The sequence below is a fragment of the Zophobas morio genome, unplaced genomic scaffold (assembly GCF_036711695.1).
Source record: "Zophobas morio isolate AGI-343-1 ecotype UQ-CSIRO unplaced genomic scaffold, CSIRO_AGI_Zmor_V1 ptg000006l, whole genome shotgun sequence".
In the NCBI taxonomy this organism is placed as follows: domain Eukaryota; kingdom Metazoa; phylum Arthropoda; class Insecta; order Coleoptera; family Tenebrionidae; genus Zophobas; species Zophobas morio.
In genome coordinates, this window is record NW_026972111.1 from 7,037,673 (window position 1) to 7,061,839 (window position 24,167).

At 32.7% G+C, this 24,167-nt stretch overlaps 1 long non-coding RNA gene across 1 annotated transcript in view; it reads right to left on the reverse strand.

Moving 5' to 3' along the window:
- Positions 1-24,167, reverse strand: part of LOC135123039 (uncharacterized) — a 76,919-nt gene that overhangs the window by 27,127 nt on the left and 25,625 nt on the right. Inside the window, exon 2 of the long non-coding RNA XR_010279525.1 lies at positions 7,801-7,846. This is a non-coding gene — a long non-coding RNA (uncharacterized LOC135123039). The remainder of the gene's footprint in view (positions 1-7,800; positions 7,847-24,167) is intronic.

Consider the following 24,167-nt stretch of genomic DNA (forward strand, 5'->3'; position numbering starts at 1 on the left):
TGAAATCCTGAACATTTTGACTACATAACACTAAATTTCGCACCAATTAACTGAAAATTTGTACAGTTATTGCAGTAATCTGTTCATATTACACAGAAATTTCGTTTTATCACACAAAGTTTCAAGTTATTAAGTCAAAATTCCGATTAAATTATTTCGAATTTTTTGTCTAATCGCCTGGTAAGAGCCAGACTTACATTAATTTAAAAATAAAAAAAAATCCATGACAACGAAAAATCGTGCACTTTTGGAGGGCCGCAACTGTATATTAAGAAAAAAAAAGCAAAAATTAGCCCCACCTACCTCCCCTACCTCAATTCTTAGGATTTTTTTTCGTCGTAAGCCGAGGTGCGGAGCTTCATTGTAAAATTCTTATTTTTCTACGAGAAATTACCATGTGAAATATATTCTTAAGTAAACGTGTTATACGTTACACAAAGAAAACTAAATGCGTAAATTAAAAAAAAACACAAGAGAAGCCCCACCCATTCGTTTCGATCTCAGCCGAGATGAATTTTTCATTCGTTGTCACACCGAGGGGCGGAGCATAATTGCAAAATCCATATTTCCCTATACAAATTTGCCATTTTAAACATGTTGTAAGTTTCTTGTTGTGACATATTGAGAAAAAAGGCAAAATGTAAGCCCCGCCCACCCGCCCTATCTCAATTGTGATGACTTATTTTTATTTGTTGTGAGTCAAGGGGAAAAGCTTAATTGCAAAATCCTTCTTTCAAGAAATAAAAAAACGTGTTTATTAGTATTCTATTGTTGAAAGAATAATATGTATTTTAGGAAAAAAAACAAGCCGAAAATTAAGCCCCGCCCATGTTCATCCCAAGTTCATTTGTGATGAATTTTTCATTGGTTGTCAGACCAAGAGGCGGAGCGTAATTGCAAAATCTTTATTTCGACAAATTTATAAATCGACCTTTAGGCTGAACAACACTAAATGTTACAAGAATATCATTCATTACCCTGCAACGATGGTCTACTTCTTTGTAAAATTTATCAAGGCATTATCGTAATCAAGTCCGTCGACCGACTCTCTACTTTTACATTTTCTCAACCTTGCATGACTCCTAGAATACGAAGAAATAGGTCTTCCGTTTCCATCTATCCGTCTGCCTGTTTGTCTGTTTGACTCTTTCAGATTTTTGGACCCATCTTTACTAATAACCGCCGTAATTTCGAAACCCATCATTCAGGGAGGTCCGGGTTTGTAGAAGAACCTCAAAAAACAATTGCTGATAGAAAAACGAAGACGCCAAAAAAAATTTTAAACCCAAACCTTCTGCTCCCCAAAACCATAGAGGGATCAGAGAAACTGTCTGGACTAAGAGCAAACTTTATAATAATATAAATACTCAAGCTACCTACATATTTAGAAAGACATAAATTGTAATCCAAAAAGACAATAAACTACAATTACAAGATTAACCTGGGGATTTCCCTGGGTGGTCGCTGCTCGGATTTTTTAATCAAGCGCACGCACGCTCTAAAAGGCTTTAGATAATTCTTGTAGCTGTTAGGAATACCATTTTCGAATTGATGAACTGCACAAGCCCTGGAGCATTTGATGTTGATTTAGACGTTTTTTATTTCTTCTGCTAGATCTTCCTCACGTATGTCTAACAGTCTTGGCTTTAGACGAATACTGTTGGAACTTATATCTGTGTTATTTTCAAAATTATTTACCCTCGAAAAGAAATGTGAGTGACTTCACTGTAAATATATACAGAGTGTATTAAGTAAAGTACCAATTTAACAAGTTTGTTCGTCAAAAAGTGTCATTCTAAAATATAAAATTTTGAATTTTGTTCGAAGAAAACATCAAAGTGTTTTAAAGTAGAACTTTTCAAACTCAGACGAACGTGAAAACGATGAAATTTATCTTTAATACAGAGTTATTCCTCTGATTTCCACTTTCTTGACGCCCACAGGCTGAGAATCACTTCTCTAAAGAATTTGGGCGATAAAATTAATTAACACCAAATGGATGTCGTTCCAACTTGACATTAATCTCAACCAGGAAATATATTTGTGTTTTCTTCATTACCTGCTGTATTCTTAATAATAATGTTAAGTGTGAAACATTATATTTTCAAAAACCAGCTACTTTAATCGCAACCGGCCGCAGTTTTTTCCACCCAAACCTGACTTATTTTTTCCCGTCTGGTTAAAATCGCCGTCCCATCTGGGACGACACCGCTATAATCGTTTAATTACCAAGGAATTCCAATAATTCCAATTAATCGAGAAAACTTACCATCGGCACATCAGAAAACTCAAAGTTCATTACGCGTTCGCCACGATAGCCATTAATTTTATCGAATGATGGTGTTTTTTCCATCGAACTCAAAGATTACAACGTATCGGAGCAAGAGGGATGGCGATGGTAATTCTTGCCGTCGCTTGTAATGAAGCTATAGGACATTACCGTGAATTACAAGACTATAAGTGTCTTCGTAACATACTATACGGATTCCGTACGTCGTACGTTCTAGCGGGGATTAACATGGTTTCTATTGTGTCGCAAGAATTCCTACGATGTAACAGAAGGAATAATTGTGGTTTACTAAATTTTGTTTAGCATAATGGATGGCGGCAAATACATATGTCGGGATTTTTTAAGTTGTGGGGGTCACGGTGAAATTTTTTCTTGTAACGTTTCTGAGTTAAGTAGAAGGTTTCAGTCAAGCACTTAGTTTTATTTTTTTAGTTCCTCACTAATTAGGATCTACGACCTCGAATCTCATAATTTTTACTTTATAATGTAATATCAGGTCTGAAGTTTTCGTTTCTTTCTTTCAAGATGTTTAAGAAATAAACTCATTTTATTTATGACTGAGGCATTTCTTCAGTTCCACATGGAAGTGATTTTTTTTAAAGACTTTTTTAGATTGTCTGTTGTACACTTTGTTTCGTATGAAAATAATAACATGAAGTTACTTAGCTAACCAATTAAAAACAAACACTCTGTATATTCCTGTCGTAAGATTTCTTGAAAAATTCGATCTGGCATTTAATTGGTTTTAAAATTTAAACAAAAGAGTTGTGGTACAAAAAAATGTTTTAAGCGATAATCTCCAGGTGTGAAACTCTTAATTCGTATTTTCATTTATATACAGGGTGAAAAAAGTTATTATTATACACCCTACATATTTGTCTAGTTTTAGATTCTTAATTTAAAAAATACATATTTATCAAATATAGGAGTTTTTTTTATCCAGTTTCCAAAATGTTTACATTCATGGGGAAAAATATATTTAAAAATTCATAGTTCCACCATTTAAACGTACCTATGAAAAAGAGCGTGATTATATTTGCAAATTTATCGAAGTGTATTCTAATAGCTTTTGTGTATTGTAACGATAAACCTCAATAAAACTTTTGTCAAAAATCTTATTAATACAGGGTGTTCCAATCAAAAAGCATGAGAAAACTGAGAATTTACAAAATAAAGGGCTTGTATAAATAGTCACAATAATCTTCAATGTCTTCTAAAGGTAAAGTAACTAAAAACTGTCTTGCAAAAGTCCAAACCACCTTTTTTAAACAGGGCAGAGCTGAGAATTTTACAATACGAGCATTTGTTTACATAATAATGCAGATCTGTTGAGAACTAATAAACACAAAAATTTATGCTGAGTAATGCAAATATGGAGTGTACCTTTCAAACGAAACACTCTGTATATTTCAAAAGGTCTGTTCCAACTCAAAATATATTCTGCCGGACTGCGTCAAGAATTTTTGTTAAAATTCGCGGAGAATGTGTAATTTTCCATGTCCAGACTTCTGAGATATCCGAAACGAGCGAAAGTATTGTAATAAGGTGCGGGGGTGACTGGCTACTTTCATGTTTTCTCGACGTTTTATAGCTTCTAGAGTTCGACAAAATTATTTCTTGTTTCCGTCAGTCTGTCGTCTGTGTCGATTTTTATTAGACAAATTATTTCCAAAATTGCTGAACCAATTGTCAAATTGTGTATACGTTTTAGGGGTATCGTGTATAAACTTTATTAGTGTCACTTAAATTTTATAAAATAACTACTATACTTGCGATTTATGAATCCACCTTGATTTTTTACTCTAGACATCCAGATTTTCGCAAAAAAATTCCCAGCCCCTGGGGGGAGGGCTTTTTTCTTAAACTATGACTCTATATATTTATCTATATTTTTTGGTAATTTATAGAACTTATCAAAATATACATAAAATTTTAGGATTTTTAAAGAAACGGGATTCGTGGAACTGTACTTCAAGTTTTTTTTTTTATTTAATATACTTTGTGTAAAAATGACGAGGTTATTTTTTGGTGCATACGAAAAAAATGAACTCATGAAAGTATTAACTTGTTTATTTATTTTTATTTAATTATTCATTCTTTTATTTGTGGACTCGAGGATCAAACATTAGAATTCAAGATCGTTGATTTCAGTACTAGTTGTAATACTAAAACCACATCTTATAGTTTTGGTTCTTAAAAAGTGAATTACAGACTTATTTTGAAAAACAGGAAATCGTTCTCTTTTTCGAAAATTTGCAGTATCTTCTTAATCTTAATTTTAATTCTGAACATAAGCTAAAGAAGTATTGTAATCAATTCCATTGGGTGACTGGTTACTTTCATATTTTCTCGACACCTAGAGTATGAAAAAATAGGTCTACTGTTTCCGACTGTCTCTCTGTTTGCCTGTATGTCCGCCCTGTGTTTCAATTTTTGTTAGATACAAACGAATCGCTGTTTTCTGGCTTTCTCGACGTTTCATGATCTCTAGAATATGAAAAAGTAGGTCACCCGTTTCCGTCTGTGTGTCGTCTGTCATCTCTGTTAGGCAGATAATTTCCAAAACTAGTAAATTGACTGTTGTCAGATTTCGTTTGTGTATTAGGAATATCGTGTAGATGGCAAAAAGGCTAACCAAAACTTATCTGATCATTCTTACCAACAATGGGATGATTTTATCTCCAAAATTTACAACATAGTAAATGTATTTAAATTTTATAAAATGAAAGACTCCTGTACCTGTGGTTTATGAATTCATGTTGAGTTTTTACCCTAGACATCCAGATTTTTGGGAAAAATGTGAAAATTGTGTAACAATATTTTACAATTTAACATTGAAATTGCAAAACCGAATGCTCTAAAAATAGTGAATCAACATTCGTCCCTTTTATGACACCATTTCAAAATTTTGCTAAATAAATCCTAACTAAAATATTCAAAACATGATGCATTAAGATTTTTTTTTATCAACTCTATTTTCCCAAAGATATGACCATGCAGTATTGTTATTATTAGTATTATATTGTACACATAGCATGCTCCTTTACCTATACTGTAACAGTCCACACGTATCACTAAAAAATAAAATATGCAAAATTAAATTTTATAATTTTCCTAAGAAGCCATATTTGTACCTGTGTACTTCAGAGGCGAAGGAAGTTACGTCGAAATAACCTTAGACTAATTTTTTGCATTAAAAAAAAAAATTATAAATATAGTTTAAAATTTATACGCTGTTTAAGTGTCTATACAAGTGTTCTATAAGTTACCGTGAAAAAAAAATAGAGAATTAGAGTTGGCTGTAATCATGTTACAGGTGGTCAATTTTGACACTGAAAGCGTAACATTACATTTATAAGATGTGGCCTTGTGGCCACTAATTAAAGTATACGACAGTACAATACCTATAGGTGTTAGATGATGACCTATTTCATATAAACTACTGAAAAAATTTCCCAATCTGATGTATATTGTTTAGAAGTACACATTTAATTTATACTAAATACAACTCAATATACAGCGTGTTTCGACTAAAAATTACATACTATACTTACTTTTTTTCAAACTTCAAATTCCATGTATCTACTTTTGGATTTATTAGTGCAGTGAAAATTTTGTGAAGACGTCATCAACATTTTTGCAGGGACACGTATATCAGCTTGGATTAAATTGACACATTCATTAATTTTTTTGAGTCACCTGTATAAGCAAATCTAAAAAATATGAATCCAATGATAAATTACAAGTAAACACTCAACATATTTTGTACACTTCGCGTTTGCAAAGTTAATACGGGGAAAATCAGTTTTATCTTAACAAATACTTGGCCCGCCCACCCACCCCCTATTTTCCCAGGGAATGTCATTTGCCGAAATAAGTATTATCTTAGCAAGTATTAGCTCCGCCCACCCACCCTTTACTTTCTTAGAGGGTACGTCATTTGCCAAAATCAATCTTATCTTACCAAATACTGGCCCCGCCCATCCACCCCCTATTTTCCCAGAGTATATGTCATTTGCAAAATATGACTTATGTTAGCAAGTACTAGAAACACCCACCCGCCCTTTATTTGCTCAGAGGGTAGTACTTGCTAGTACTTGCTAAGATAAGTCTTATTTTGGCAAATGACATATCCCTGAGAAAACAGGGGCGGGTGGGCGGGGCTAACACTTGCTCAGATAAAACTGATTTTGGTAATCACCATAACCTTCGAGAAAATAGAGGGCGGGTGGGCGGGGTTAGTACTTGCTAAGATAAGGCTGATTTTGGTAAATGCCAGACCCTCTGAGAAAATAGAGGGCGGGTGGGCGGGGCTAGTACGTGCAAAGGTAAACTTATTTTGGCAAATGACATAAACTCTGAGAAAAATATTGGGCCGGTAGGCGGGGCTACCACTTGCTAAGATAAGACTGATTTTGTTCCTACGAAACTTCTAAACACTTGTTAAATTTAAAAGGTGCTATAATGCATATTTCCATTATAACGAGTTAAATTCCGGTTTTGCAGTTCCTGATTAAATCAATAAAATAAATTCACGCATTCATCAATTTTTTTGAGTCACCAGTTTAATCAAATTTAAAACATATGAATGCAGTGATCAATCACAAGTATAGACTGATCATATTTTGCACATTTCGGACAGAATTTATCCGGAAAAATTTTGAGATGACGTTATCAATTTTTTGGAGGAAAATTTTGATTAAAATTTTAATTTAAAACATCTAAAAGATTCCAAAGCATTCAGTTTTGGGTTCTTTGACTAAAGTTGTAAAACATTATTAGTATGTATTTAAAGTGATTTTAGCATACTTCCGGAGATTAGGTATCTGTTTAATAAAAAGCAGACGGACAGACGGACAGACAGACAGACGGAAACGGGAGACCTATTTCTTCGTACTCTAGGGGTCATGAAAGATCGAAAAAATGTTAAAGTAGACAGTCGGCGGATGGACTGGATTACAATACTTTCTTCGCTTACGCTCGGGAAGTAAAAAGAGTTTCAATTCTTGAATCTGAAGAATTCTATAGAATGTTCCATTAAAAAATACGACTTTGACGTCTAAAATAAAAATTAAGCTATTTAGACAGAACTTCCCTCATCCCTGAAGTACAGTCCAGCAGCATTTTCGAACTATTTTAAAGTTAAATTTTGCGAAATTCATTTTGTTTTTTATTATATATTAATGTTATTATAATCAAATAGAGATATGTGTGGACTGTTAAAATACATGGTAAACAAGTAGTAAATGAGATCCGCAGTACATTTGGGGGAGAGGGCGCACAGGTAAATATTAAATATATTTAAATCATATGATCAACAGGAAAAATATATTTTGATCTTTTTCAGAACGCTTTCGAAAATAACTAAATTTTTTAAATTTCTGAAAGACATTTTTTTGTTGATTTCGATTTGTCAAAATTTATTTTGAAATCGAAAATTTCGAAAATCTTGGTTTTCGAATCAGTTCGTCGATATTTCTACCCTAAATGTGAATTTTTAGATAACTTACCACAAGGTCTTGTTCCGAGCTCTTGAGGGAGATTTTTGATCGGTATCTGAAAATGAAGCTGGGTTGAAAATGGAGTAGCCAAAAATTATTATATTATTGAATATTATTTTGGATAAGTAGCTGTCATTACGATAATTTTTGTAGTATTATCGTTATGCTTTATTACTAGTTTGTTGTGGTAAAGAATGTGTTGTTTAGTTGTTAAACGTAGCAAAAGAACCAATTTTAAAATCGTTATAACTCAACCAAAATGTGAGACGTTGATTGTTATGAGGGTAGAGGAAAGTTACCATTTTCCAGACACCCGGTATAGGCAGGCACAACATTACTGTATTCTCATATTTTCAAAAATATGGAGTACTGTTATTCTGGTATAAATTATTATGATGTAATTTAATTTTTTTTGCGAAAATGTGGATCCTTTTGGTAAAAATTAAGGCGGATGCATGAACCACAAGTGAGTATATTATTTCATAAAATATAATAGGAGTTACTAGGGAAAAAAATATTTACGTCGTTTAATTGTTGATGGGGATGATACATAGACGGAAACGGGAAACCGATCTTTTCGTCCTCTATGGGTCACGAAAACATGAAAGTAGTCATACACCGGGTGAACTCTATTACCGACTAGAGTTTTGTCCTAACAAAGATTAGTTGTCATGTGTTTAATAATAATTAATAATAATAAAAGACAAAAGCCTACATCAATTTTTTAAATTCTTTTGCCAAAGACTTCTAAACATATTCATTCACTAAATTCAAATCGTAGACGTAAAAATGCATATTTAGTAAAAGCGTGCATGTCTTGTAAGAATAATTACATCACGTAAATTAGCAATTAGTCTTGTTAAAATATGATTGATAACAGGTTGCCAAAACTGAATTACAATATCAGTAAACCATGTAAGCTTGTCTAATTTGTTCTTTTTCTGTATAATAGATACATTTTTCATTAGTTTTTTTACACACTTGCCCAGTGAAAGACATTCTTTACCGGATTAACTGTCTAGCGATTATGCAAACTTATCCGGAAAAAAACCATTGCGCGTTAAATAAGCTATTTATTATTTAAATTACAAAGCCGCCTAAAAAAATTTTCGTATGCTAATATCTGATAAATTAGTTCAGCGTCCGCATATGTCAAAATATCCATAAATTAATAAGAGATTTAAGGCGGCTGAAGGTGTCACTCCACTTCTCGGCAGTTTTGGTCACTTTTGACTAAATTTCGTCAATATTTAGTACTCCGAAAGCAAAAAGTCCACAGTGAAAGCTTCAACAGATCATAAACATAACGAACTCTATTAAGTGCTCGTTATACAACCTCGCAAAACCTAATCGATATAATTGCCCATTTATTGTTTAATATATTTTTTAGCCGCCTTGACGTCATAACTCAATTACCGCTGAAGCATAACTCAAAAAACGCGCCAATCTCATCCCGCAAAACGCTGCGATTATTACGAGAAATTTGCTGTAATTTAGCGGCGGACGAAACCGCTGAAAAAACGCTGAAAAATTTCAGCTATTCGCTTTACGTTGCCGCTGTGTATGTTACATCGTTAATTACCCTCTAAATGCACATGGTTGCACAAGCATGCAAACAACAGCCAGCGATGACGGTTCGGAACGACGCTTTTGCCGCAAATATCGCTAATGTAATCGCAAGCTGGCGTAGAAGTCGCTAAATATTGCTCAGGTGTAGGAAGTCAGCGCGGGAAAATCGCGCAAAAAGGAGTCAGACGTTGTAAATTGTGCAGGATAACTGTGAGGTAATTTGACGGGAAAAACGCACGTGTAAAATATAGCAGGTATTCACATAAAGAGCGGTTCGTCGATGTTTATTTCGCCGGAAATGAAGGCAACTTGGACTGCGGGAAGAATTCGAGATGCGAGATGGGGATATTTCGCAGACGTAAGCGCTGTGCTGGTAAATTATGGGCGCAGGATGCGCAACTGTGGTTGCCATTTATTCGGCTTAATTTCATTTTTAATGAGGTTATACAGTGATAAAACAGTATATCGTGAATTTTTCTTATTCAGGCTTTGTATTTAGTGGTTAAATATTTCCCTGGTGTGTTTAAAGTTCGTACCACACTACTTGTCACTTAAGGTGGATCGTGTTTGTAATTTTTTCAAAATAAGTGCGTACATACACTTAAGATTGTGAATGTTATATAGATGAAAAACTTCTTCCTTGTGAAAATACCGGATTCAAAAAACCAACAATTGTTTACAATTGTTAACGATGACAATGAAAATTTCAGTTGCGTAGATTTATTGAAAAAATACATTAATCTTCGATAAAAAAACTGTGCAATTACAAGATTTTTTCTGCGATATCAAAATGGGAAATGTGTAAACCAACGTGTTGGTAAGAACATTTTTACAAGAATTGCTTCGGAGATAGCAAAATTTTTGAAACTGGAAAATGCAGATAAATATACAGGACACTGATTTCGTAGAACCTCAGCTACTCTAAATCTAAAAAAAGATAGCGACCGTGACGGGGCAGCTCAAAAGTAACTCGAACGCTACAAAAATGTGCAAAAAGTGTGGCAATATTCCAACGCAAGGCCCAAAATGTGTACAGTGCAATGCAGTTTTTCATCCAGGGTGCATTAAATATCTTAAAGATGTTGTGGAAATTGCTCCTGGTGAGGTTATGTGCTGTGGTTCCAAGGTGACTCCGACAGCAACTTTTTCTTGGGCGATGCTGTTGGTCGTTTTCTTCTCTAGCAATATCGGGAAAAACGCACGTGTCAGAATTCTCAATTGCAGAACTAAAGGTAGTTCTGCAATTGAGAATTCTGACACCGCAAAGGTAGAAAATAAGTATCTAAAAAAACTGCTGAAGGAGAAAGACTTGCACATAAAAAGTTTATGTGCCGACTTGGACATACTCCACAAGCAAATAACCTTGCTAAATAACATCATAATTAAGCAGGAGGAAGGAATTTCCAATAATCATGATCCAGAAACGACATCACAAGAAATTAATGAAATTGTCAAAAACAGTAAGCTGCTCCCGCTCAAAAACACCAACGATAAACAACAGAAAAAAACGCAAGACTCGCCATCTAATCAAGCCACAACACCAAATCAAGGAGATAAAGATAAGAAAGTAAAGAAGACACTTCGTAGTTATAGCGAACTCCAGGAGCCAGTTCAGGACGATAACGAAAACCTGGACAATAATAAGACACTACAGAATGAAGACGATAACTGGAATAAAGTCAAAAGCAAAAAAAGACATCGCAGAGAATCCAACAAACCGATAATTGGATGCTCGGTGGATAATAGTACCCTCAAAGCCGTCCCACGAAGAAGCTTCATCCACGTGTATCGACTAAATCTCCTTCAACGACTACAAAGGATATCGAAGATCACCTCTGCATGTCAAATATATGCATTTTCGGAGTTGTAAAGCTGCAGTCAAGATATCCGGACCTATATTCAAGCTTCAAAGTGACCATTGATCATAAAGACCAAGACGTAGCTATGAAACCTGAAACCTGGCCTCCTGGCAGCTGTATCAATCGTTTTTTTCATCGGATACTAAAGAAGACCGCGTTGCCTTAGAGGTAGAAGGCTATTTGAACATTCTGTCAATCAACATCCAATCACTGAGGGCTAAACTAGCAAAATTTGAGGCAGCAGTAGCAGACGATGACTTCTCCCTCCTTACCCTTTGTGAACATTGGTTGATGGCAGTAGAAGCTGACCAAATACGTGTCAATAATTTTGTAACTGAGTCTTATTTTTCCAGAAACTCAACGAAAAAGGGGGCACAATGATTATGAGGAACGCTGAGGTTTCTTGCACTCGTCTCCAAAATCTCGAACAACTCTCAATTGAGAAACATGGTGAGATATCTGGAATTTATATGAATAACCTAGAAATTTATGTGATAAATGTCTATAGATCACCCTCTGGAGATCTGAACAAATTTTTGAGTAGGTACTTTAGAAAAAATTTTTGGTATAATTAACACATTAAAGAACAACGTAATATTGACTGGTGACTTTAATGTAAAATTTGACAAAGAAGACCTCTTAAAAGACTGCTTATTAGATTTTATGAGAACTTATGGGCTTTTTCACTTAGTCGAATTTCCAACTACAACTGTCTGGATCACGTTTTTACAAATCTAGATCACGCACTTTTTCAAATTAGTCCATGGAATTTACACCTATCAGATCATAGAGGCATCAAAATTAAAGTGTTAATTTCGTCTACTAAAAACAAACAAAAAACACAGCTTATTAAACATAGGCCAATTACTGCTCTTGGTAAATTCAAATTGTACGAGTCGGTGTCCAATATCAACTGGGACTTCATTAAGCTATGCAGTAATAATTCAGTTGACGACTTGTTCACAAAATTTGTAAATCTAATAGAAGGTCATGTAGGGCAAGCCTTCCCTCTAAAAGAAGTCAAGCGTCAACCTAACAACAACAAAACTGTAAAGTGGTTTGATAGTGAATTAATTCAAATGCGGGAAACATTACAACATTTATGTGATATAAATAATCTAATTGGGAGTGAATAAACCAAGTCAGCAAAAAACTCGTTTAGGAAAGTATATCGTGACAAAATAAATGAAAAGAAAATGCTTTGTAATGAAAAATTCATCTCTACTGCAAGTAATAAAGTCAAGGCCATGTGGAAAATTATCAACGAAACTCGCAATAAAAGTGTTAATAGTCAAAAATTAAGCTGTGATATGACCTGTGACGATTTTAATAACTATTTTATAAATGAAATTTCAAAATTGGGAACGCAAAGCAATAATGACTGTGATGTTGAACTCTGTGATATAGCAAGTAAGTCTACTCACTCCTTGATCAATAGCCCTAGTTTCAATTTTAAAGAAGTGTCAAACATAAAAGTGAGAGAAGCTATAGATAACCTGAAAAATAGTAATTCTTCTGATATCTTTAATCTTAATGTGAAAATTGTCAAAAGTATAAAGGACTTGCTGATACCTCCACTTGCAAAACTTATTAACTTTTGCATAAAATATTGCGTCTTTCCCAAATGTCTTAAAGCAGCGGTCATTGTACCAGTATACAAAAAGGGTGATACTAATAATCCGTCTAATTATCGACCTATCTCATTACTTCCCATATTTGGCAAAATATTAGAGAACATTCTATTTGAACAACTTTGTACTTATCTTGAATCACATGCTTTACTTTCTGACTCACAATATGGTTTTAGGAGAAACCGTTCCACTGGTAATGCTGTTCAGGAGTTAGTTAATTTTATATCTCAGTGCTTCGAAGATCGTAAAATTGCAGTTGCGTCTTTTCTGGACCTGTCCAAAGCCTTCGACTGCGTCTCGCATAAACTTCTCCTCAAAAAACTGACAGCCTACAACTTGGTACCGTCCAGCATTCAACTTATTAGATCATATCTGGAAGATAGACACCAGGTTGTCAAATATAAGGAACAATTATCCGATTGTCTTCCTGTCAGAAAAGGTGTGCCACAAGGGTCCATCCTGGGGCCCCTCTTATTCATTATTTTTATTAACGACCTATCTTCTAGTATAGACTCAAAAATTATCTTGTATGCAGACGATACAACCCTAATAAACCAAGCAACATCGACGGAGACTATCTAAAAGAAAGGAGACGCAATCGAGGGCTGAGGATTGGTTAGACAAAACGACCTCAGCTTGAACGCAAATAAAACTACCACTACGTTATTTTCTTTAAAAAATAGCGATGTTCCACCCGATTTCACCACTTCAGCACAATTCCTTGGGATACATTTGGATGCAAAACTAACCTGGAAAGTTCACGGCGACGAGCTGGCCAATAGAATTAGCAAAAACTTATTTGTGTTAAGGAGTCTTAAAAATAAAGTATCAAATCAAGTGCTAAGAACAGCATATTTTGCCTTATGTGAATCGCATCTAAGATACTGTATCCTAATATGGGGTCATGCCAGCATCTGTAATCGCATATTTAGGCTCCAAAGAAGAGCAATAAGAATTCTTGCAGGCATAGGTTATAGGGATGATTGCCGCTCATATTTTATATCCTTAAGAATATTAACCTTACCGTCAATATATATATTAAATTCACTGCTACATCTTAAACTTAACATCAATAATCATATGAGACACAAAGATATTCACTCGTATAATACACGTCACAACGCTGCACTTTTTCCAAATTTTGTAAGGTTAAAAAGAAACCAGTCATTCAATTATTACTCTGTCAAATTTTACAATAAATTATCAGAAAGTACTCAAAATCTTGGTATAAAGCAATTTAAGAGACAAATATCAGATTATCTCATCAAAAATGCATTTTATAATTACTATGAATTCCTCAGTGTTACCTCAGTAATTGTGCCCCCATCCAATGTTTTTACTTCATTTTGAAGTTATAAAATCCATATGTATGTAATGTGTCTTGTATTGAATTTGTGACTTGTACAACGACTTTTGTTATATGTACTAATAAACATTATTATTATTATTATTACTCTTCTGGCTGACACTGGAGTGAACGTTCTTGTGTTAAAAAGACACGGAGAGTGTCAGTCCTCATCAATTGCTGAGCCATATGTGTAGTAGAATTTTTGGCGAATAACATGGACATAGCCAGTAAAATTTTAAACCACAAAACTCAATATATCAGTTTAGCTCATACAGCAGAAAATGTTGTGGTAAAAGAAGCACTAGAATTGGAAATAACAGGCATCAAGGATTTGAACGATAAAAACGTTCCTTCAGTTGTTAATAACATGTCGAATTGTACGTTCCATATTTTCATAAATAAAATGCTGCAAAATTTCATTTTTTTTTCTAGGTCTTCATACCTTATTCATTTACAGTCGATTACTTAGAAGCTCGTGGGCGTATAACTCATATTACAGCCCCGATGTAACCATAGAAACGGCACATTATTTGTAAACCGGACTTGCTGTTTTTAAATTTCGTTTTAAAAAGGCAACTTACGTGCTGAAAATGTATTTTTCTGTATTTCCTGTTAAAACAAAATGGGAAATATTGTGGAATAATTCTGGGAAAATAAAAAGTGTCTATTAGGGAGTAGGACTGCCTGAGGACCCCACAGAAAGAAATCACAAGGATTGAGGTCAGGGGAACGAGGTGGCCATAATACTAGTCCATTACTTCCCTTTCAATCAATTTCATCTCGAAGAGTAAATGATTTTTATTAAAACTAGTTCTTGTACGCTGTATATACCTTTGTAACTATTTTTAAGTTTTGACCTTAGCGACGCATTGAAAAACGTACGAAATATTTTTTGGATCATGATATATTCTTCACACAACATTTTTCTAAGAAATCTGTTGTTTCTTAGCAAATGTTGTCTAAAACTGGTTTTACTGTAAACATCAACACTATCTCACAAACTACACTAGACCCATAAAATTTTGAAAAGGGTACATTAAACCTTCCCGATCTTGAAGTACAATGAGCTGCACCTATGGTCCAGCTAGTGGACTGATTGTTGTCGTTTTTGGTATGTAAATTAGAAATATCATGTAGATGATTAAACGCTGTGTGAATCCGTGTCGAATTTTCACCCCATACGTCCAGAATTTTTGGAAAAAATTCAAAACTGAATAACAATATTTTGCAATAGAACTCTGAAACTGCAAAACCGATTACTCTGAAATCTTGTAAATATTTTAAGGTTATCGTACTCATGGTAAATCGTTAACCAAAATGTGCAAAATATGATGAGTCTGTACTTGTGAATTATCATTGCATTAAAAGTTTTTAAATTTCTTATACAAAGTGACTCATAAAAATCAATGAATGAGTCAATTTATTTTATTGATTAAATCGGGAACGGCTCACTCCGTTTTCCCGAGAATTGATGTTTCATGACGTCGTTTGTATCAATTTTTGTATGTATATTGCTATATTAGGAATATCATGTAGATGGTAAAACTCTAACCAAAATTTGTCCGATAAAAATCGATGACGCCACGTTACAATTTTGCCGAATAAATGTAAAATATGCACAATGGTAATTCTAGAAATTACAGAAATTGATGAAAATGGTGTAAAAGAAAGTCCCAAATATTCTAACCCTTTCAAAGGTTTTAAGGCTTTCAAGAACGCCTACAAGAACTACAAACATTTCGGGAATTTCAAAAAATAGAGAAACCGGCAATCTAAAAGTACTAAAAGCATTTCAAGGATTTCAAAAATTCCGAAAATTTCACAGATTCCAAATATTTAAAAATTGGAGAGATGATAAAAATCCTAAAGATCTAAAAATATTTAAAATTCTAGAAATACTGAAGTATCTAAAAATAATAAAAATCTGAAAGCTCTAAAGATTATAGAAATTCTAGTGAGTCTAGATTCCCGAGATTCTAAAGTATAAAAGCTTTCACGGATTACATATTTTAGAAATTGCGAATTTTAAAGACAATTAAGATTCTAAATAAACTAAAGTTTTAATGTTCTAAATATAAAAAAGATCCAATGAAATCTTAAAAGTTTTAAAGGACCTGGGAGTACTAATGATCCTAGAAATTGCTAAAATTTTAGGCTTTATAAAACTCTTAGTAATTGCCAAAGTGTTCAAAATTTCCATAGATTGGAATGTCTCTAAAGGATCTAAAGACTCTAAGGACTCTAAGGGGTCAAACCTTAAAATTCTATTTGGAATACTTCAAAGATTCTAAAGGTTCTAGAGAAATTCCAAAAGGCCAAAGATTCTAAAACTTATAAAAATAGCGTAAACTCTGAAAATGTCAAAGATTTTAAAAATTCCAAAGATTTTAAAAAGAATAAACATCTTAAAATCTTGAAAATCGTACAGATCGGAAAAATGCTTTGTTTAATTTTGATGAATCCTAAAAGCACTGAAGGTTCTAAAACTCATAAAAATAGCGTGAACTGTGAAAATGCCAAAGATTTTAAAAAGAATAAACAACTTAAAAACTTGAAAATCGTAAAGATCGGAAAAATGTCTTTTTTTAATTTTGATGAATCCTAAAAGCACTGAAGGGTCTAAAACTTATAAAAATAGCGTGAACTCTGAAAATGCCAAATATTTTAAAAATTCCAAAGATTTTAAAATGTATAAATATCTTAAAAACTTGAAAATCGTAAAGATCGGAAAAATGTTTTTTTTTTAATTTTGATGAATCCTAAAAGCACTGAAGGTTCTAAAACTTATAAAAATAGCGTGAACTCTGAAAATGCCAAATATTTTAAAAATTCCAAAGATTTTAAAAAGAACATACATCTTAAAAACTTAAAAATCGTAAAGATCGGAAAAATGATTTCTTTAATTTTGATGAATCCTAAAAGCACTGAAGGACTTGAACTCCCTAATTGTTATCTTATAAATCTTGGAGACTGTAAACATTCCAGAGATTCTAAAAATTCCAAAGATTTCGACTCTTGAGATCTATAAATTTTAGAAAATCTGAAAAAGTTTCCAAAGTGTGGGAAAAATGTGGTAGAATTTCAAAATTCTGGTATAACTGGAGCGTGATAATTGTAGAAATTTTGGAAAATGTGGAAATTCTGGTCATTCAGTGTAATCCGGAAAATCTGAAAATGGGGCTAATCTGAATTATTTGGGAAAATTACGAAAATTCATAAAATAAAAAGAAAATCTCAAAATTTCAAAAGTTTACACAATCTTAAGATGGTAGATATTCTAAAAATTTCACTTTCCAAATGTTTCAAACTTTTCAAAAATTCTCAAGACTTGACACATTCTAAAAATCTTAAAGTTTTCGTACACTAGATTTTGCGAATTGTAAAGATGTTAAATAAACTTTGAAATAAGCTAAAGTTTTAGGTTTTAAATAGAAGAAACATCCAACAAAATCTTAAAAATTGTAAAGATCTTGGAAGTATTAATGTAAATTTCTAGTAATTCTGAAGTATCCAAAATTTCCAACGATTGTTAGGACTCTAGGGAAACTGTAAAGATTCTACAATTTGTAAAAATCCATAAACTCTTAACCAAATATTTCGAAGATTCTATAATTTGTAAAAACCGCAAATTCTTATCATGGCAAAAATTTTAAAGATTCCAAAGACTCTAAACAAAACAAAAATCCTAAAAATATAAAAATCGTAAAAATCTGAAGAATGCTTGCTTTAATTTTTATAAATCCTTCAAGTATTAGGGGCCTTGAACACCCTAATTATTATTATCTTATACATCTCAGAGATTCTAAAGATTCCAGATATTCCAAATATTTCAAAGATCTAAAGACTCTTGGGGTCTATTAATTTTAGAAAATCTGGAAGACCAAGAAACTTTGAAAAGTGAAGAAAATGTTCAATTCTTGCATATCCGAAGACTGATATTTTTATAACATTTAGAAAATCTGGAACTTCTGTAAATTTCAAAATTTACTTAATGTTAGAAATTCTAAACATTTTACTGAATTTGTGAATTCCAAATACTGTGAAAGTTGAAAGTATTCTCTAAATTTCAAAGATTTCGAGGATTCCAAGAGTGCCAAATTCTAAGGAGTCTATTAATACTAATTAAAAATCTAAATGACGTTATAAAAAAAATATATGGACAAACTTATTATAAAGATGAAAAAAGTATTCTCAAAGTAAAAGTTGATAATAATTTTTCGAAGTTGTATTTGTTCGGCTGTACTTTAGAGGCTAGGGAAGTTCTGTCTAAATAATTTTCAAACACTTTTTTTTATTAAAAGTCTCTTGTTTCAGTCAAGCGCGTTATTTTTACAATTATCTCATTATTAACTTTTATTTAATTTTTCAGTCAAGACACAGGTGGTAACATTCCCTAGGCCAATTAAGTTTCACATTTTTCCAAATTGTTTTTATCACTTGTATTCAGTAATTTTTTCACCGTTACAATGCAATTAAATACAGACATGTGTTACATCACTAAATATAAAAAAAAATGGTTTTTACTTCCCGAGCGTAAGCAAAGGAAGTATTGTAATCGAGTCCGTCGGCCGACTCTCTACTTTTACGTTTTCTCGATCTTTCATGACCCCTAGAAGACGAAGAAATAGGTCTCCCATTTTCGTCTGTCTGTCCGTCAGTCCGTCTGTCCGTCTGTCCGTCTGTCTGCCGTCCCGGATTTTTATTAGACAGATAATCTCCGAAAGTACTGGACCGATTGTTACGAAATTTTGTACTTATATTGGGAATATCATCTAGATGGTAAAACGTTAACTAAAATTTGTCTAATTATCCGCACCACTAATGCAATGACGTCACTTCAAAACTGTAGGTACATAGTAAATGGGTCTTAAATTGTATAGAATAACATAGTCCTACACATGTCGTTTACGACTCCGAATTGAGTTTTTACCCGAAACGTCCAGATTTTTGGAAAACAATTAAAATTATAAAACAACATTTTGCAATTTAATTTTGAATCTGCTAACCCGAATGCTTTGAACTGTTGCAGATGTTTTAAGGCTATAAAGAGAATCATAAATCTTTAGTCAAAATATATTTGGTTATCCCCTCCAAAATCTTGATGACGTCAGCTCAAAAGTTTGCCGAATAAATCCTATCTAAAATGTACAAAATATGATGAGTCTGTACTTGTGATCTATCATTCCACTCATATTTTTTGAATTTGCATATACAGGGTGACTCACAAAGATTAATGAATACGTAAATTTATTTTACTGATTTACTCAGGAACTACAAAACGGAATGCTTCAAAATCTTGAAGGTGTTTTAAAATTATAACAATCATGGTAAATTTTTGATCAAAATGCATTTGGTCGTTCTCCCTAAAAAATTTATGACGTCACCACAAAATTTTGCTGAATAAATCCGATCTAAAATGTACAAAATATCATGAGTCTCTTCTTGTGATTTATCATCCCAATCATATTTTTTGGATTTGCATATACAGGGTGACCCAAATAAATTAATGAATGCGTAAATGTATTTTATTGATTTAATCAGGAACTACAGAACCGAATGTTTTGAAATCTTGCAGATGTTTTAAGGTTATAAAGAGCATAATGAATTTTTAGTCAAAATGTAGGTATTTGGTTATCTTCTCCAAAAAACTGATAACGTCAGTTCAAAAGTTTGCCGATTAAATCCTATCTAGAATGTACAAAATATGATGAGTCTGTACTTGTAATTTATCATTCTATTCATGTTATTTGAATTTGCATATACCGGGTGACTCAAAAAAAATAGTGAATGCGTAAATTTATTTTATTGATTTACTCAGGAACTATAAAACCGAATGCTTTGAAATCCACTGCGAAAAAAAAACATAATAGACATGCAGTCGTCACGTTTCCGAAAACGAGGGAAGTACTGTCTAAACTCTTTAGACCAATTTTTTTATCTTACAAATCTTGGAGACTGTAAACATTCCAGAGATTATAAAAATTCCAAAGATTTAGACTCTTGAGATCTATAAATTTTAGAAAATCTGAAAAAATTGAGAAAGTGTGGGAAAAATGTGGTAGAATTTCAAAATTCTGGTATAACTGGAGCGTGATAATTGTAGAAATTTTGGAAAACGTGGAAAATCTGGTCACTCAGTGTACTCCGGAAAATCTGAAAAATGGGGCTAATCTGAATTATTTGGGCAAATTACGAAAATTCACAAAAATTAAAAGAAAATAGAAAAATATTAAATCTCAAAATTTCAAAAGTTTACACAATCTTAAGATTGTAGATATTCTAAAAATTTCAAATTTTCCAAATGTTTCAAACTTTTCAAAAATTCTAAAGACCTGACACATTCTAAAAATCTTAAAGTTTTCAGACGATAGATTTTGCGAATTGTAAAGACACTAAAGATGTTAAATAAACTAAAGTTTTGGCTTCTAAATGCAAGAAAAATTGTAAAGATCTTGAAAGTATTAACGTAAATTTCTAGAAATTCTGAAGTATCCAAAATTTCCAAAGATTGTTAAGACTCTAGGGACTCTGAAAACTGTAAACATTCTAAATACTCTAAGGACTCAAACGTTGAAAAGCCTTTAAAGTTCTGTTCCAAATATTTCAAAGATTCTATAATTTCTAAAAACCCATAAACTTTTAACAAAATATTTCGAAGATTCTATGATTTGTAAAAAACGCAAACTCTTAACATGACAAAAACTTTAAAGATTCCAAAGACTCTGCTTCCTTTAATTTTTATAAATGCTTCAATTATTAGGGGCCTTAAACACCCTAATTAAGTTATCACAGATAAGTTGTAATGGAAAATTCGTTGAGGATATTTTTGCTATAAATCCTCTATATAGTCTAGCAGCGTAGTAGATCCATTCACTTTCTCTTCAAGTACTCTTCAACCATGATTTCAAAACCACTGTAGTTTCTCAAATAAAATAACTTTTATCTGTATAATACAATTTTCTTTTGAGAAGTTTCAATTTTTTGGCACTGACAATCATTTTAATCAAAGACATGGAAATTATATCTATTGTCCCCGCTAAACTGAGAACTTGTTGATCACCCAACAGTCTACTGCATCAGATTTGACATCATCATTAGAATTAGTATTAACTGCATTACTGCATATTTACATTTACATGTCCTTAACCATAATCAGGGTCGTAATAACATATACTTTAGTACTTCATAACTTGCATCTATAAGTTTACGAACACAAACTTCAGGCCACATATAAATCACTTTTTTATCATGTGCTGATGCACTCATCTGTAACTAAATCCGGCTTTAAATATTTAATGCATATGTTTAGAGTATGACTTGGACGGAAAAATTAAAATCAATGAAATGCATGCTCATGCTGGCGAAAGCTCTAATAAATTCTAAGTATATGAAAATGATACATCGATTCTCCTTAAGTCTAGTTTTTACAAACACTAAAAGTTCAGGCCAAATATAAATCACTCTTTTATCCTGTGCTGATGCACTTTGTAACTAAATCCGGCTTTGAATATTGAATTCGTATGTTCATAATACGAGCTGATTATAAAAATATATTATAAATAAAATCAATGTTCGTAAAAACTGTAATAAATTCCGAAACGAGATGAGAAATGACAAACGCTGGAGTGGATTTAGTTTTTGCAGGGATTGCATCAATAGCTCATTATTTTGTAAAAAATATAAAATATGTGGTTCTTGAAGGTTACTCGTATTAATTGTTTTTCCACACGACTGAAGTGACAAAGAAAATTTGTATCAAGGAAAATTACAAGGAACGTGTTGACAGGGACACTGTAAAACACAAGTTTAAAATAAAATTGAAAGTTGCTCACATTTTAACTGCTCCTCCAAAACCGACTGTTCTAAATTTTCGCTTGGAAACAAGCATCAGTGCGAGTGCTGTGGACATAGCTAACATTTCTATCAACAGCCATTCAACGGAAATATAAATTTCCCTGGGTTTTTTTCCAGACAAAGTGAATCAGTTATGTACAAAATCGAACATTGCTTTAATGCGGTGTATCCTAACGTTGCCAGTATTTTAAAACCGGTTCATGTATCAGCTTTCAAACTTATAAAAAGTCGCTGGAAACGAGTGTTTTACAATGGCGAAGACAACACTTATCAGAATCAATCACCAAAGAAAAGTTCGTGCCTCTTTTTTAGGAAGTAATAAAATACAGTAAATGCAGAAATGTTGAAATGGCGGATTTGCAACATTGACTTGTCAGTTCTACAACCTGTAAAAGCAACTTGTAATAATTATGTCAGGAGTTAATAAGTTATCTAAATTGGAAGTGATACATTATTTGTGGTCTATTAACATAAATTCCACTTTTTACATAACCCCACAGAAAAAAGTCAAGTGGGCTAAATCGGGTGACCTAGCTGGCTACTCAACTGCTTCCCTTCCAGGAAAAGGTTTTAGCTAAATATGTAGTGGTAAATCACTATGAAAATCATGTTTTATATTTATGAGGAAGTCTTCAAACAGTCGGAAATAATTATGCGACACAAAATATAAGCCCCGCCCACCCACCCTGTCTCATTTCTGATGATTTTTTTTATTCGTCGTGAGCCAAGCTTAACTATTTAAGAAAAAATTAAAACCAAAGATTAAGCCCCACCCATACCTGCCTTGATCTAAATATGTAGTAATCAAGTTTTCATTCGTTACTAGACCTAGGGGCGGAGCCTAATTGCAAAATCCACATTTCGCTACAAACATTTACCATTTTAAACGTGTTTTAAGTTTCTATGAATAAAAAAATCGTCACAATTGAGATAGGGTGGGAGGGCGGGCTTACATTTTCTTTTTTGTTTTAATAATTTGTGTAGACTTTTTTTCACAACATGAAACTTAAAACATCTTTAAAATGGAAAAGTTGTATAAGGAAATATCGATTTTGTAATTACCGTCTTAAACATGTTTTCAGTTTCTTGTTATGGAGAAAAAACAATATATATTAAGAAGAAAAAAAAGCAAAGCATAAGCCCCGCCCACCCACCCTGTCTCGATTGTGAGGCTTTTTCTTTGTTCGTCGTTACTCAAGGGGGCGGAGCTTAATTTCAGAATTCGTATTTTTCTAAAAGAATTACCATATGAAACATGGTCTTCAGTGATGGATTTTTGTGTATCGTGTTATTCGAAGAATACTATGTATATTAAAAAGAATTAAAGCCAAAGATTAAGCTCCACCCATACCTGCCCTGATCTAAATATGTAGTAATCAGGTTTTCATTCGTTGGTAGATCTAGGGGCGGAGCCTAATTGCAAAATTCACATTTCCCTACAAAAATTTACCATTTTAAACGTGTTTTAAGTTTCTAAGAATAAAAAAATCATCACAATTGAGATAGGGTGGGCGGGCGGGGTTTTCTATTTTTCCTTGTTTTCTTATTATACATAGTATTGTTTGAACCACAACATACTCAAAAACATGTTTCTAATTTATTGTAAAAAAAAATTTGGCAGTTAAGCTCGCCCCCCTGGTTCAGGGCGAATAAAAAAAATCATCACAATGGAGATAGGGTGGGTGGGCGGGCGGGCTTACATTTTCCTTTTTGTTTTAATATATGTGTAGACTTTTTTTCACAACATGAAACTTAAAACAAATTTAAAATGGAAAATTTGTATAAGGAAATATCGATTTTGTAATTACCGTTTTAAACATGTTTTCAGTTTCTTGTTATGGAGAAAAAACAAACTCGAAAAATTCAGAAATCGAAATATATGTAAAACAGTCGAAAATTGAAAAATTTTAAGTTTAAGAAACGAAAAACTGAAAATCCAAAAAATAAATAACCGAAAAGTCGAATAATAGAAACATTGAAATATCCCAAAACTGAAACAAATATCCAAAATTGAGAAATTAAAAAATTATCCAACCGAAAAAACCAAAAATCGAAGAATTGAAAAATTGAAAAACAGAAAGTGCGAATTCGAGAAACGGGAAAATCAAAAAAAAT